The sequence below is a fragment of the Ictidomys tridecemlineatus genome, chromosome 9 (assembly GCF_052094955.1).
Source record: "Ictidomys tridecemlineatus isolate mIctTri1 chromosome 9, mIctTri1.hap1, whole genome shotgun sequence".
NCBI lineage: Eukaryota > Metazoa > Chordata > Mammalia > Rodentia > Sciuridae > Ictidomys > Ictidomys tridecemlineatus.
This window is the reverse complement of record NC_135485.1, coordinates 126,000,875-126,017,839: the sequence shown is the minus strand read 5'-3', so window position 1 is coordinate 126,017,839 and position 16,965 is coordinate 126,000,875. Positions and strand designations below refer to the sequence as shown.

The 16,965-nt window shown below is 38.5% G+C and overlaps 1 long non-coding RNA gene across 1 annotated transcript in view; it reads left to right on the top strand.

Moving 5' to 3' along the window:
• Positions 1-2,803: 2,803 nt before the first annotated feature.
• The window catches only part of LOC144366542 (uncharacterized), a 36,909-nt gene continuing 22,747 nt past the window's right edge, over positions 2,804-16,965 (top strand). The window contains exon 1 of the long non-coding RNA XR_013425594.1: positions 2,804-5,477. This is a non-coding gene — a long non-coding RNA (uncharacterized LOC144366542). The remainder of the gene's footprint in view (positions 5,478-16,965) is intronic.

Here is a 16,965-nt window from a genome sequence, read left to right as displayed (position 1 = left end):
CAAATTTCACCCCAAATTTAACTTCTCTCAAGACGTTCAGAAAATATTTTGTAATCCCCTCTTCATACTAATTTTGAAAAACTGCTTTCAACCACATATTTGGAACAGATTTAAAGACTCACACATGACCCTGTTTCCCTCTTCACCCCATTGCAATCTAATGAAGTGAAAATAGGAGGAAAAGAGTACACTACATTTTGAGGAAGGGGGAGTTGTTCAAAACCCCTGCCTATGTGAAAATTGGAGTTTGAATATTGAATAGAAGGATAAAATTAAAAAAGCATGAGCAATATATTCTTATACAGGGAGTGGAGGCCTCCCAGATTTATCACAAGCATGACATAAGTTTTACATTTATATCAAACGTTTTGTAGGTTACTTGTTCTAGTTTGAAAAATGCATTCTCACATTTTTTTTTTGGTGTCTGATTTTATGTAGTAATGTAATGAAGCAGTCAAAAAGATAATATTAAGACAAAAGTAGCATTAAAATCAGTGCCAATGAACAGAGTTCCACGGTGGTTCAAGGTGCCCATGGGGATAAGAGTTACGGACCATTTAACAATGGCATCACTGACTATGTCCTTATCAGGGGGCTGTTTTTGCTTCTAAATAGTTAACAATATTTATTGCTCGTAAATGTGCTATGAAATAAATATGGTAACTTCATTAAAAGATGAGGAAAGAAGGTAAGTTGGGGCTCTGAGGCTCTGGGGTTGGTGTCAGTGATATGAAAACCTAAGCTCCTTCTCCAGAGACCTAGGGTTTCCTCAAAGGGGTGGTTTCAGCAGCATGAAAGGAAAGAAATGAAGAATGGAGAGAGGAACTGACTGAGAGTGCCTATAGCCCTATGTATCCACTCAAACTGAGCATCAGTTCAGTCCCCAAACTATTAGCAAATTTCCCTTTTGTATTCTACTTTGGCATTTAATGGGGATGAAGAAAACGCAGGAAAGGTAAAAATAGAAACACAGGTAATTCACAAGTGAGAGAGGAGGAAAAGAGCTAAGAGTGATTGAAGGTTCCCTCTTATGTTAATGACAGAGTGGGAGGGGTTGAAGGAAGGGCTTCCAGACCTTTCTCTGCCATCTATTCACTTGACAGCTAAATCTTAACCTCAGCTCTGTCACCTTTGAAACAGATGGAAACGATACCTTTCTCATTCATAAATCACATAAAAGTATGACATTATAAAAATTTTATTAATGAGATTTCAAACAATAGTATTCTTTGATTACAAAAAACAAATTTAGTGCCTTCAGATATGTCAACATGTACTTAAGATTTAAAAAGAGAAAGAAAATACAGTACATAGTAGTGGGAGCCAACTGAAGTCATAGATATGTAGATTTTTTAAAAAATTGTATATTTATGCAATCCTATACATTCTGAGGGGAGGTGCCTGGAAAACACATAAAAAAACGAAACCAAACCATTTACTGGTATGCCTGATCTTGGCCCACTTCATAAAAAGTTTTCAAATACAGTTCATGGAAGTCATATATTTTTCAGATTGAATGGAATTGTAGGATGGTTCTACCTGCTTTTGACACCAGGGAGTTTGTTCTCAGTACCTTCCAATGCCTCCTGTTCTGCCTTTTGACACTCACATCCTCCTCCTTTCACTCAGGTGGTACCTCTTCATTGTGTTGCAGAGACCAGAGGGGATCCAAATTCAGGGGTTCCTACAAGAATATTCTGTGATGCCATATCAGTACAAACCCAGCTGAAACTTGAAGACAACTGAAACTTGAAGATGATTTTGACATATTTATGGAATCAAGCAATATATAAAATCATGCTATTTTATTTTTGCTACTCTTATTTTTGAATCCCAAGACCTGGAAGCATCGATGTTGTATTAATTTAAATGCTTACTTTAAAACAGATCTGTAGAATAGGTACTGATAGAGTTTTCAAATTATTTTCCAAGAAACAATTCAATCATGGGAAGAGATTTTGTTAATTATTTTAGGATTTATTTTGGAAATATATGATAGATTTGGTACTTTATGTATGCTGTATAGATTCCAAGATAACATTTCAATCAAATATAACTTGAAATATCTGTTTAATACTATATAATCATACATTACCTGAATGAGCTTTAGTTATTCTTTTTTTTTCCCTATGGCTTCCCTAAAATCAAAAGATACATCTTTATGTGTGAATATTTAAATATATATTCAAATATAATACCTTTAATTTAATTCATAGGTGACTGAAAAAGTCCACAATAGACCCTAAATGCATATTGACTCTCAGGTTTCTATTTGGTGTGTTAAACTACTTATCCATTGTTTATAATGTTGAGGGGGATGTAGCTCATGTTACTCAGTGAAGTTGGTTTCATGTGACCAAATACTTCACAAGATGGAAACTCATACACAGTTTCCTTGGTAGCCATTCTAGCAGATTGAATCATGGTGACTCATTTTGCCACTGTGCAGCTCTAATAAGTAATCACATGGGAATCCTAATGTAATTCAGTAATAATTAAAGTCCACTAAGCAGAAAAAGAAAAAACATTCTGGCAATGTCAGAATACCAAGGTTAGTTGTCCATCATGGGTTTTAAAAAAGTGTGGTGTGAAAACTCAGAGAAAGCCTCTGTGTAGAAGGTCTTTGAGTTGAAAGACAAAAGGGACAGGGTAATCTGGAGGTTCTTTTCACAAGTTTGATTAGTTGATTTCCCCTTAGAAAATAATAGTGATAACAGCTACCATTCATGGACCACTTATGTGTCTAAGTGCTTTACATAATTATCTTATTGGGTTGCTGGAGCAACCATGAGACAAAGGTAGTATAGTGCTCATTTTACAAATCAAAGGGAAATGATGCTCAGAGGTTAATCAATTTGCCCACAGTTCTACTCTCAGTGAGAGGCAGAGCTGATGTGGAAACACCAGGCTTTCTAAACCCCAAGTCCTCTGCCCCAGGCAGCTATATTTCCACTTGAAAGGAGCATTTCCTAGTGTAAGTCTAGCCCTTCTTTGAAACCTGTATGCCTCTAAGTACTTTGGCACATTTGTTCTTGACAAGCTAATTGTCATTTGGCTTTTCATATCACTTGATCCTGATCAGGCAGATCAAGAGCCCAACTAAGGAGTATGGTTTCAAAAGCACTAAATAAATATTCTCATAGACCTGCCCACCAATGCTGGAACACCAGCATCTCTTTCACTTTCTACTAAAAAACAAAGCAAATTTTCTTTGCAAGGTTTCAGGGGGAGTGAGAATGGAGGAGCAGACTAGGGGTTGGAGGTCAGGGCAGTGTGGAGTTGGTGATGTGTGCTGCAACTCAAGGCTTTAGGCCCAATGTTATGACTTGTGAATAATTTTAGGGTAGGGAACCATATTTTATCCTGTCTTTCTAGCATCTAAGCTAGTGCTTGGTATATCACTTTTGGACATGATTTGTTTGCTGAGTTGAATAGAAGGGTTTTTATGTCTGTGCATGAGAACAGATTTGGGGAAGAGAAAAAAAAGAATCTGAGAAGTCTGGGTGATTGGGTGAGGGATGGGAGCTACCTGGTAGGACTTTAAGGACTGAGGAAGAGGTAGAATAAGTAGAGACTGGCTACAGAAAGCAGTATAATATGGTAAAAGGAGAATACTCCAATAATCATGAGACCTTACATAAATTATTTAGTCTAGATCTCAGTTCCTCATCCCTTAAGAAAGGATTGATAATTACTTTTATTCATCTATCTTAGTCATCCATTCATTCATCCATCCATCTATCCAGCCATTCATCCTATTAGAAGATAGTTGGAAGATGAATGAGATATTGCATTTAAATACTGATTATACGACTTAGCACACAAAATAATAATGATTTTAAAAATCGTAATCTTTACCACATCTCTGTGATGAAATCCATTTAACAAATGAACCAATGCTTAGAAAGAATGACTAATTTTCTCAAGATCACATAACATGAGTGATGGTGTTTTTGTCCTGGGTTCGTGAGACTACATTGATTATTGGAAGGTCGCCAACTTCAAGACTCATATAAGGAGAAGGTCTGACTCGTTAGCCCACTGAATTTATCACACCCACTCATTCGCATAGGTTTATTTAGAGAGGCAGAAGTTACTGACAGTACATTTCAAATTTAGGAGTAAACCCATACTTCTCCTTTTATTTTTATTTTTTTTAAAGAGTGAGAGAGGAGAGAGAGAGAGAGAGAATTTTTAATATTTATTTTTTAGTTCTCGGCAGACACAACATCTTTGTTTGTATGTGGTGCTGAGGATCGAACCCGGGCCCCACGCATGCCAGGCGAGCGCGCTACCGCTTGAGCCACATCACCGGCCCCATACTTCTCCTTTTAGAGTTTGCATGTTACACTTGGATTGTTTGCATCGTGTTTCCTCAGCACATGCCAGGTGGGAAGAGGCTTTGACACTGGCAACAAACTGCCTCCTTACCAGTCCTGCATGAGATGCATTCCTCTCCTCGCTTGCCAAGCGTTGGTTGCTCCTTCGCTTTATCTGAGGCAGTTCAGTTTAATTTTTCATTGTGACAGGTTTTCGTCTCCGATTCTATTTAGAGCATGATTCTCAAAACTTTTTCATTCCGTAATCCCTTTGAGGGTTTCCACAGCCCTGGAACATACCTTGAACCACTTTGCTATCAAAATAAAAGGACGCAAGAATAATTCAGCTGCTGGGAGGAAAAGCAGGTGACATTTTTCCTTTCCGTGCCCCCCCCCCCCAGAAAGAGATAAAAGCAGGAGGTTTTCAGAGGAGGGAACGCAGAGTGTGCAGACCATAGCACAGGGTCTGGGAGAGAAAAGATACAGAGGACGAGGTTCATGGGAATCCAGAGACACTCTTGCCTAGCAGATGTCAGCCGTGTCATGACTCCCCTGGGAATATCCCTGGGGAAACTCGACATCCTCTGTGAGAAATATTGATTTGAAACCAGCAGCTTTTCTCCTTTGTCTCTACTCCCTGCCTTCCATCTCCCAAATTCTCCCTTTTCCCTCCTTCTCCCTTCTCTCTGGCCTGTCCTCACCTTCCTCCGTACTCACTCACTCCTGTTGCAGGGATCCAGGGATTCAATGGGTTTTTCCTTTGATTTTTCAAGCAGTCTCCCTTCTCACACCCCCAAGGACTCCTAGAGCTAACCTTGACCTCCCCACCAGGCCTCACTTGCCGATTCATCTTCTGCCTTTCCTACTGAACATGAATGAAGAACACTGTCCCCGTCCTCTTTTCCTGGTGGGCAGACTCTTGCCTCCCAGCGCATCCGAGCGAGCTGGCTTTCCCTTTAACTTTGCTGTCTTTATTCATACCTGCTTTTCCTGGATTGATCAAGTTGCAGCTGTTTTTCTCTTTAACTTCCCCCTTCAGTTTCAGCGAAAATAAACTACTTCCTGACTTCAGTGTCCGGCGGTAGACAGGTCATCCTGAGTGAGAAGCCCAACTCTGGAGCTGGAGGAAGTGAACTCTCAGCATTGTTTGCCTATTGGGTAAGGTTTTGAGGTTTTTTTTTGGGGGGGGGAGTGGGGGTAGTGGGGACAAAGGACTTCTTGACTTTTAAGGGCATTGGGCCTAAGCTCTACCCTCACATAAAGATGGTGTGTGGTCACTGAAGGTTCAAATGTCACTAAAACTATGCATGTTTGTCGCTGGCCCCCTGCCACGGGTTCATTCCAGTGGCTTCCCTGAGGTCTGCTTCTTATCTGGTTCTTCCCAAGGCCATCAGCTTTGTGATCTATCACTGAGATTTCTGTCATCGCTCACTCTGGAGTTTCCTATTCTAGTTTCAGCCACAGATGCAACGTTCAGTGCCTTCGTCTCATTGTGAATCGGCGTGACGTCAGCCTTGCTATGTCTTTGTGCAGTTTGAAATTGTTCTTCCGGCTTATTTCAACACTCTGAGTCTGACACACCCTCTGTTTCCGTCTACTCATGTTGGCGGCTTGGATGTTGTCATTCTCTACCACTTTTTCTCTGCCTCTTTGTACGAGAAAAGCCAACCACACCTTGAGGTATTCTGTCTAAGCAGCCCAACCTCCTGATTCCTTACTGGAAACAGGACCAAAGTTATTTCTACCCTTTGACACTTTGATCTTTTTGGCAAGAAAGAAAAGTATACTTGGAGGAACTTATTCCTCATCCAACAGATAGGTTTTTTTTTTTTCGTTCCTCTTATTTTCTGTTTTTTTTTCCTTCTCTTCTTTCAAAATAATTCTGTCTAGCAGTCACTCTCCTTATGTGTACACATTAACCTTAGCACTTAATGTAATACATAATTGGGCTCATCTCATTTCATATGTAACTTTAAAGTCTGATTCTTAACAACAAATAAGAAATTCGATATCAAACACCTAAATTCAAAATTTTAAATCAGCCTTAAAAACTAAGAACACAGTTTATCATCTTATAAGAAATTTCCACTCATTTTCCACTCAGCGAGTTATTCTTAAAAGTGATCAATATGCCAAGATTCTAGCTGACTAGTTTGTCATCAAACCATTACCTGGGTGAATGGATGATATCTTTCCTAAAGTATCAAGCCAATACATTATCAAATGTACCTAGATGTTCTTCAACACTTTGGTTTAGATATATGATATACAAATCACTAATTTCCTTTCTCATTCCTGAGATAATGCAGTTCTTGCTTCTGCCCTCACAAGATTATTCTGAATGAAGTGCTTATACTGTCACCAAGATTGTCCTGCCAAGGGAAGTTGATGAGACTGAACTAAGCTCCTCATCATACCTGAAGTGGTAGCGGAAACAGTGGAGACTGAATAAACATCATAAACATCCTTGGATTGGTCCTGCTTTGCATTTCCCCACAATGGTGAGGTTTAAAATGCAGAAAACAAAAAAAGCAAAAACATCTCCATGTTTCTACAGGATTTATCAACCTTCCCAATAGGATTTTTCCTTTTTTGTGCTGGATTTTAATCATAGCCTTGATCACTTATCAAATGCAATGGTCATCTTTGAGGAAGATGATCGGGGGGAAAGAGTAGAGGTTTGAAGTCCCATAGATGGAGATGATAATCTTACCTCTGGATCCGAAGGACAACTTCACCTCTCTGGGCCTCAGTTTCTCATATAGAAAAAGGAAATAACAGTTATTAACTCTCTGTCAGGATTATGCAATTGAAGGTAAGAAACAAAAAAAAAAACCTGTCTGACATAAAATGAATATATATATATATATATATATATATATATATATATATATAGTAGGTTAACTGAGTTGTAGCAGTCCTTTTATGCATGATTTGATACTTACATTTATAAGTTTAGGCACAGGAAGACCTTCTCGGTATGAGTTTATAGATACTAGAAAAGTCCAGAAAATGCTCAGAAATTCCCTCCTGACACCCAGATATTTCTATTTCCACCTTTGACGTAGTCCTTAGTTATATTAATGTTTAGCTCATTGTTGAAATGTGAACGCCATTAGGATTAATACTTTAAATCTTATTAACAGTCATCCTTTGGTGTGAATGGATTTATCAGAGATCTACTTCTTTTGGGGATATGATCAGGAAAAATTAAAAGAGGTAGGTTGAAGGTGCTGGTATTCTGGCATCTGCGGGGTTAGGGGGGAATACACAGAGCTGGGGTTACAGAGTGGTGCTTTGAGGGAGAGAGAGAGGAAAGCCTTTACCCCAGTTGTAACTCTCATTTGGTGACAGTGTCAACTCTAATCACCCATCAGATTTACCTTAGCAACTTTCAAAGAATATCCACACCTAGGCCCCTGCTTCAGAGCCTCAGAGATTAGGACTTGTTTGGGCAGGACATCATTAGTGTTTAAAAGCCCCATAGATAATTAAGATGGAAAACCTTGGAATTAGAAGAATTAGTGACACAGGAAACATTTTCATCAAGTTCTCCCTAACCTATTCCCAGACTCTGAAGAAAACAATTTAAAACTTGGTGCCTAAAGAACAACTTACTTCTTTTTGATTTAATTACTTCTAAGACTCACTTCGAAAAATATGAGACCATAATATTTCTTGACTTAATTGCAACGTTTTGTGGAAGGCAGCACAGATTTAATAATAACTAGATTCCAGGATCAGTTCAACAATCATTGATGAAATGTGGAGTCTTCACATTCATTATTCTTACAGTTACTGGCTCTCATAAGAGAGAAACTCTCAAGTTTCTTCTTCATTTCTCAGAGGAAAAGAATCACAATCGAATCCTCAATAAATTCCCCTTAATGATCAATTCAGGGGACTGACTTGTTTATGTTTTATGATACATGATGTGGCTTTGATATGTCTTGACGGTTGGGTGGTATTTTCAGTACTCTTTTCTGTTTGCAGGTGGAAACGGAAGGTTAGATGCTCTGGGTCACTTGCTCAGGTCACATGCAGGATTAAATGCGCAGCCAGAACTTGCCCTGGGACTTTGAAACTAAAATTTGCATGTTTCCACAAGTCCTTTCTGTTATTTTGAATGTCATTCCAATTTCTAGATGAATCTTGGTAATTTTCTTTTTTTGTATCAACTAGTTTCTAAGCAAGAGTCAAGCTTTTGATGTTTATATTGCAGAGAAAAATCCCAGAGCCACACAGTTGTCTTTTCTCTTAATCTTCTAATTTCAGAACACGACATATCATGTGTGCAACAAAAGGGTGACTTAGGTCTTGGTTCAGCCTGTGATTGCCTTTGTTTATGCTTTTGTCCTGGAATAATTATTAATAGTGGTCTCTTCACTATCCAGAAGGTCCTAGTTAGGATGATAAAGTCTATGGTCATCAACCTAGTGAGGATCTTGGAGCATGGAATCAGTAGGTATCAAGCTTTGTCTCTTTTGCAGAAATAAGTTATTTATTTGCCTGGGTTTTCTTTCTACCAATACTTTCCAAAGTTCTCTAATCTCATAATATTTTTCACTTATAGCTTAGAGCTTCATTGAGATTTGAATATTATATGGCTTTTAGATTAATGGGTATGCTAACTTATTCATTTATTAATCACTGATTACATTTAATAATCATTGATTTCCCTAAGAATGGAGCTATACAGTTTATACCCTGTGTCACTCAACTTTTGGTCACTGTGACCAAAAGTATCTGAATAGAAAAAATTAGAGGAGAAAAGGTTTATTTGGGCTTAGGGTTCTAGAGGTCTCAGTCCATGATCAGCTGATTCCATTATGGCTTTGGGCTTGAGACAGCATGGTGGAAGGGCATAGGGGAGGAGAGCTGCTCATTTTATGATTTTATGGCATCCAGGAGAGAGAGAGAGAGAGAGAGAGAGAGAGAGAGAGAGAGAGAGAGAGAGAGACCCCAGAAGCAAGAAATGCCCTCTGGGACATGTCCACAGTGATTTACTTCCTTTAATCAGGTCCCATTTCCCACAGCCTCCACCACCTCTCAGTATTCCATTTAGCTCTCAGTGGACTGGTCCACGGATGAGGTCAAAGCCCTTATGATCCAATCATCTCCCCAAACCCCACATCTGAACATTGTTCACCGGGGACCAAACTTATAACACATGAGAGTTTGGGGGACATTTCAGGTCCAAAACATAACATACCAGTTATCTCATTTAATATTCACAAAACTCTGTGCAGTGGATACTAGTGCTGCCCTCCTATGTCAAAACTGAAGTCTAAAGAGAATAAGTTACTTGCCCTGGGCTCAGAGCCCTTTGTCAGAGTGAGAACTTTAGCCTGTGTCTGATTTCAGAGTCCATAATCCAAAATGGTACACTGTAATTGGGCCCTTCCCTCTTACCCATTCCACAAGACCTGTTTCTTACATAGCCATGGAGTAATAGTTCTTGTCACTAATTATTTGCCAGAAGAAGTAGAGCATAAAAGAGAGTACAAGGAGAAAAATCTTACATCCAATATGCCATTGGAAACACCACCTCTTCATATACAGTTCTGACTTTGGCTCTAAGACTATTTGTAGAGACTATAAAATAGTTCAGCTTCAAATCTCAACCTTTGTTTCAGCATAGACTAAATATCCACAAAATGCATTGCTTACTCTCTTCATCTATATATTTTAAAATGGCCTGCACTATTTAAAGTCAGTAACTTGGCCAGCAGAATTTATAACTTCTAACAGTTTGAGCTAATTGAAACTAAGCCCATTTTAATTATTCATGTAGATTTACAGTAAGGAAGGCTCGGAGGGACTGAGTATAAATGAATGTTATTCAAACCAGTCAGCCAAATATTTGTTATAAAGTTGAAGCATTGATACAAAGATAGAGCAGAGAGATGGAATTTTATCAAGTTACATGCTATTTATTGGGCAGAAGGGCTAAAAAAGATGGAAGTCTGAACTTTGGAAATGGGGGAAAATATCTCTGAAACTCTACCATAAGTCCTTACATGAAAAAGAAAATCAAATTAGCATGGCCAAGGGTTACAGTACATCCAAGAAGAGTTAGTCAGTGTTCAGACAGATGAACTCTTATTTAGTACTAAAAATTTAGTCATTACTGAATGTGAATTCTGCCCCCAGGGAGGCTGGGGTAATAGTAAATATGAAATACAAAATCAAATAAATGTGTTGTTGAACATTTTGCAATGTTTGAGGCAATATTTTGGGGAGAGGAAGTGGAAAAAAAGATTTGTGAACACTAAGGGTTGAACAACAATGAAAAAGATGGCGGACATTTGCTTTTGTGGGCCAAAGGAATGTGGCTTTATTTGAGAGTGACAAATGGCCACCTATGTGGCCAGTGGCCAAAAAAAATAAGGCAATTTTGAGGGCTGGGATTATGGGGGCACTTAGTGGTCATAGGGAACACAGATAAGGAGTCTGAGTAGGAAATTATCGAAAGCCAGTGCTAAGGACTAAGTAATAATGAAGTCGGAAATAATTGTGACAAGATCCACATGGTTAGCATCAAACATTTCTTTTGTATGGCACTGGTCATTCTGTAGGAGTTGGAAAACAAAATGAAAATATAACTTGAACAGACCTGGATTAAGAGATTTTGGAGAGGCTATCACTGAGAGAAGATATAGAATAAAGACGATACGGAAGTGCCTGAGATTAAGGAATAAAGCTGAGGAATAGCCTTTATATAAGCCATCATAGATCTAACTCTTCTTTTTAAAGAGGTGAAATAGAAAGCAGATTTTCTTCCAGTCAGCCAAACCAAACACTAATAAAATTGGCCAGCCTGAATGCAGAAATAAATCATCCCAAACATGATTAATGTGCACATGTAATGGAGTTTCTGAGAGCAGGTACAAAGTGTGTTTTTTCTACTATCACGTAGACTACACCATTTCCATCATTTGGAGATTTTAGAATGAGGGAAAAAAAAAATCCAACTCTAAATGTTGGCTTCTATGAGGAGCAGTCGGATTTGGCAAGAAACAAATAAAAGAAGTCAGCAGGAAATGAAAGGAACGACTTTTGAAATTTCTTCTTGTTTTTCCGTATTGTGAGAATTCTGCTCATAATCATAATACACTGTAGTTTATGTTTTCAAAAAAGGCCACGTTAGGAGTTATAGTGGCTGTAAGAGATGCATGGGTTTGAATAGTAATCTCTTTGGAAGATCACAGGAATGTTTTGAAAATGTTTCCACCAAAGGAAGTTCACAGACGTCAAATTAAGAAGGTTAAATTTGCATTTGGTTTCCTCTCACTTTATGCTCTTCCTTCTCTCACTTCTATTCCCAGTCTGGCCCTTTCCCAGGCAGGAACTAGGAACAGCCCTCAGGACCATTTCTTCAATGTTCCATGCTCTTCTCAGGCTGTGGATCCCAGTTGGCTATTTTTTTTGTCTTCAACAGAACCTCTCAGCTCACACCCTCTTCCCTGATTATTTGTATTTTTTCCTAGGGAAAAGCTAATGCATACGCAGATAACACTGACGCTCTGCCTAAGTCCCCTGGTCCCCTGTTTCTCTTTGGGGTTCTTTCAATAGTACAGTCTGTCACTTCAGGAGCCTCTTTTGTCCACAAGATTATGACGTTTGTGGGTAAATGGATGGAGTCAGAGAATATGATGCTAAGCAAAATAGCCAATCCCCAAAATCCAAAAGCCAAATATTTCCATAATGGTGGTGGTGGGTGCTATGGATTGGGCAGAGGGGAGTGATGGGAGGGGAAGGGATGTGGGCATGAGAAGGATGGTGGAATGAGAGGGACATTAGTACTCTAGGTACACGTATGATGGCAGGAACGGTGTGACTCTCCATTATGTACAGCCAGAGGAATGAGAAGTTGTGCTTCATTTGTGCACATTGAGTTGAAATGCATTCTGCTGTCATGCATAACTAATTAGAACAAATTTTAAAAATTAAGAAAAAAATAGAATCTGGGAATGCACATGCTTCTGGAGTGGTCCACTGTGAGCAACTGAGAGGTGTGGAACTGGGAAAGCCCAGCTGTCACGTGGGTCAGGGTGGCTGGGAGGCAAAGTTTACATTTTGGTTTTCCTGTAGAGTCAGGCTTGAGTTTCCCTGAATTCCTGTCCTTTGCTCCCCTGTTCCACCCTCTCCTGTTGTCCCCTCAGGTGTGATGTATCCTCCATATAAATCCCTGTGTGAGTGTCTGCTTTGGATAGCTGACCTGAGACAGTGAGTTATTTTTTTCCCTAGAATTATTTATGTTTTAGCTGCAATTGCTAAAGATACGATGCTTTTGCTCAGAGGAATTAAGCTGTAGTGATGGAGCAGCTTATATAAGGCAAGGATTGTATGAGCAAGTGACATAAATACTGTCCTTAAACTCTGTACATAACTCCCCAGTCTCTTATACATAAGGCAAGGTTTACTTATAAAAATAGACTAAATTGTATCCTCAACTCCCAGTTGCTGTTTTTCTCATCTATAAAATGAGGAAAATCTTTTAATAACTTCCTCACGAGGTTGTTGAGAGTTCAAATAAGATAATGAAATTACAAAGCGATTAGCCAGTGCTTCATGCTTAGTAATCATTCATTAACATTCGCTAATTTCTTACAAAGTATATTGTATGCTGGCTAAAATGAACAACTTTAAATTAAGACAAACTGAAATGGATTCCAATTGGCATTAACCACTTTATTAACATGTGACTTTGAGCAAATACTTTAACTTCTCTAAATGCCTCATTCGCCATATCTTTACAACGAAATACTTCAAATCAGGGAAATACAGTCTGAGTTAGATCAATAAATAGGATTATAAGCAATACATTTGTAACAAAACATAAAATAATTTTGTTTAAAGATTGAGCTCTTGAAAGTAATGATTCACAAAATATAGTAATTAACTGTGGTAATTTTCAATGTCAATTGTTATATTACCACTTGATAGAATTGAGAGCTGCTCATTAGATATAAGATGCTCTGAGTCTACTTTTTATTGGGTTCCTGTCGTAGGGCAACTGGTTAGCTTTATTAATAAAGACATTAATAAGACTAAGTTTATGCATTTGATCTCAGTATGGGCCAGTGAGCTTTGCTCTGTTTCATGATCCCAGACTGGACGTCTAATCTTGTGGTCATTATGTGGATTTGTAATGTTCAAAATGAGAACACTAATGAAACTGGTCAGTATGAACACACCCCAAAGGCCATTTAGGTGAGTGTGTGTGGGGGGAAGGTGGGGGGTGTAAAAATATAGCACAGAAAATTAGGTCTAAAGGATCCAGGGGGATTAGGCAAGGATGAGAGTATTAGTAGCTATGGAATACTCATGGCAAGTAGTGTTGGGCACCAAAGAATACACAAGGGACAATAGTCAAGTGCGTGCCGAGCTGATATGTGCGAACATTCATTCTCTGAAAGGAAGGAGAGCCTGCCTTTTATTTCCTTTCCCTGGGCCTCCGTTCTAGACTTATAAAATAAGAGTGGTGATGTCTTTTTCTCATATATGAAATGACATCATTTGTTATAAAGAGAAATGGGAAGAAAATATTTTGGACTCTTTAGAAGAAAGGCACAACATTAAGCTAAGTGGATCGACTATTATTTTGGTTTTCTCAAGTGTAGATTGATTGCAGGAACAGGGAAAGTATATTTCACCCTGGGATATTAAGCCACAGAGATAATCAGAGTTGATTTAAGACTTGCTGAATATTGCTGAAAAAAGAGCCAAGGAATCCTTTGGTGCCTGATTCAGAAGAGTCTAGCAGAACTGAGAGGGCCACTCTGGCTCCCCAGTTCTTAGTCCTATGAGTCCGTGATTTCACAGACATGGAGCACCATGATTCAAATTACATTAGCTAGGTTCCTCCTCCATAAAGAACTCCATTTCTCCTACTTCCCTCTTTCTAATTAAATTAGTTCTTGTGTTTGATTGTTGGCCTCCATTATATGTTCTTTTTTATTTTGGTATAGAATTTATAACTGTCCCTGTATTTGGAAGCTTTTAAACCGAAATGTTCCATTTGCTAGTAACCAGGAGGTTATCTTTACTTTTACAAATGTTCCACTGTCAACCTTGTCTAGTGTATTCTTTGGTGCCCAACTTGCCAAAGGGTGTTGCAACTATCAGAAAAATGAAATTTTATTCTCCTAAATGCAATTGGTAAGGACAAGGTCATAAATAATTAGAGGACAGTTTATTAAGCTTTCATATTTTTTTTCATATTTTCCTTTTTTTATGAAGCCCAGAAAAGACTAGGAAAGAGAAATTTGCAAAAATCAAACACTGGTTGATGTTGCTCTCCATCAGGTCACAGAGTCCCAAAGGAGGCAAATATGTTAAGTGAAATAAATTCCTCTGGTATACTTTGTTATTATGTAAGACTCTTAGGCGGCTTTCTCATCGATAACAAATACCTGCGATAAATCAACTTATAAAGAGAAAACTCAACTTGTTTTGGCTTACACTTTTAGAAGTAAAAATCACCAGGCTCCATTGCTTTGTGCCTGTGGCAAAACACCATATGATGGCGGGAACATGTGGCAGAGCAAACCTGTTCACCTCATGGCCAGGAAGCACAAGAGAGAAAGAAGGGATTGGGGCCCACAATCCTCTTCAAGTATCCAGCCACCTAAGGACCTCCCACAAGGCCCCACCTCCTAGAAGCTTCACCACCTCCCAGAAACAAAAGCAAAGACTTTAGCACATGGATCTTTGTTAGACATGTAAGATCAAATCATAACAGTGAGTAAATAACTCTATTAATAACTGAATCCCACAGAGAATATTCAGGTGAATCTTGCATCAAAATAACTGCCATTTTAAGTGGTTGGTCTTATTCTGGGCTTGACCACAGTCCACCTTGAAAGACAAAGCCAGTCACTTTTCCCCTGCTCGTTTCTTTCCAGATTAAAGTCTAGAATCAGAAAAGAAGCTGATCTAGCCAGCATTTCTACTGCTGTAGATAGTATTGTGACTGACAAAAAAAAAAAAACTCTTCAGCAGAACACATCAGAAAGGAAAAAAAAAATAATGTTGTGAGTTTCTTATTTCTATTATCATTATTACTTTAATTTTTAAAATTAAAATTAAAAAAAATTAATTTAGAGAAAGAAACTAGGCAATTCAGGAAAAGAAAAAAAATTAAATTGTATGTTTGATGAAATTAATTAGACACAAAGTGTCTCTATTTCCCAACTTTTCCAAGGATTTTTTTTTTCCTGGCTTTTTATTCTGTGTGTATTTGCAAGACTCACTAGTGTGGCATCTTTGTTAAGTCCTATGATATAATGGACTAATATTATTTCCACTAGCTACTTAAACTGTTCTATGGAAGTAGCATGGCATTTCAGGTATCCAGTGTTAGCTATTGACTTAGGGGAAACGGCTGGCCCTTTTCTCCCTTTTGTGGTTCATTACAAAGTCAAATTTACAAACTAATTCCATTGAATAAATGGCACACCTCTATCTTGGGAATTAACAACATTCCCTTCTATTTGAAAAGCCATTTCCTCCAGCTACTTGGCGATGGCGGTTTCTGCTGTCTTCAGTGAAAGACTTCTAAACTAAGAGTCTAAGAGGTGCTATTCGGCAATGCAGAGATAGCCGCCCACTTATACTCTAGCAGCATTTCAAGAGAAGGGGAAGTTTGATTTCAAAGCATCAGGGAAGAGTTCTTGGGTCCTCTGCCATTTAGCAATTTGAGTTGCCATTTGTGCACTAGATAAATGGTAAGGCTGAAAGTTCCTTTCGTATTGGACTGTGTTATAGGTGGTCACTAAGGTAAATGTTTAATGAGCTAGCACAGGTCAGCTATGGGAGCTGTTTCTTTTTGATGGGGATGCAGTTTTGAGTAGCTCTGGGAGAAGAACAAAGCATCTGCAAAAAGTTTCAAAATGAGTTTTACTCCTTCATTAAAGTCTTTACAGTGCTTTCCTTTACCACCACTAACAGAATGAAACCAGAGGAGGGGCTGCCTTCCACAATGGACATCCCCACTCCCTTCCCCCTCTGTCTTAAGTGTCTAGTTTTTCTTGTCTTTCCACTTTTTTCTTCCAAAGCCAAATAAAGCCTCTTACTTTTTATACGTATTGTTTGATTCATTGAAGCTAATAGATTATTCTGCCCTGGATTAAAATCACAAAGCAGGTATATGAACTTTGGATTTTTCAAAGGATGGCATTTTCTGTTGAATATATTGTTCTGTTTTTCTTTAAGTTTTTGTCCCTTATTTCCCATAATTAGCCACGGTGGCTGGAGAGTGTATATTGTGATTATTTAATGTGGGATTTGGATTTTTTCTCTTTACATATTTTATTAATGGAGTCTATATTATTATTATTTATTTAACTGAAAGATGTTTTAGGCACTTTTGCTTCCAGAAACACCAGGTCCTAGGCCATTTTGTTTGGTACAGAAAGGGCAATGATAAATGAACTCAGATCTCCGAGTGCTGCAGTGGACGTCTGTGACCTTGGTGCTCTATCTTTCCTGTCTGAAACGTGGACTCCAGTACTTTCTCTTGGCTTTTGCATGGGGTCTGCTTGTGTTTTATTTTCTTCATCTTTGTGTTCTTCCTCACCAAGTTCTGCTCTTCTCTGTGAAACTTCCCACTGTAGAACAGGGAGACAGGCCTCACAGACCA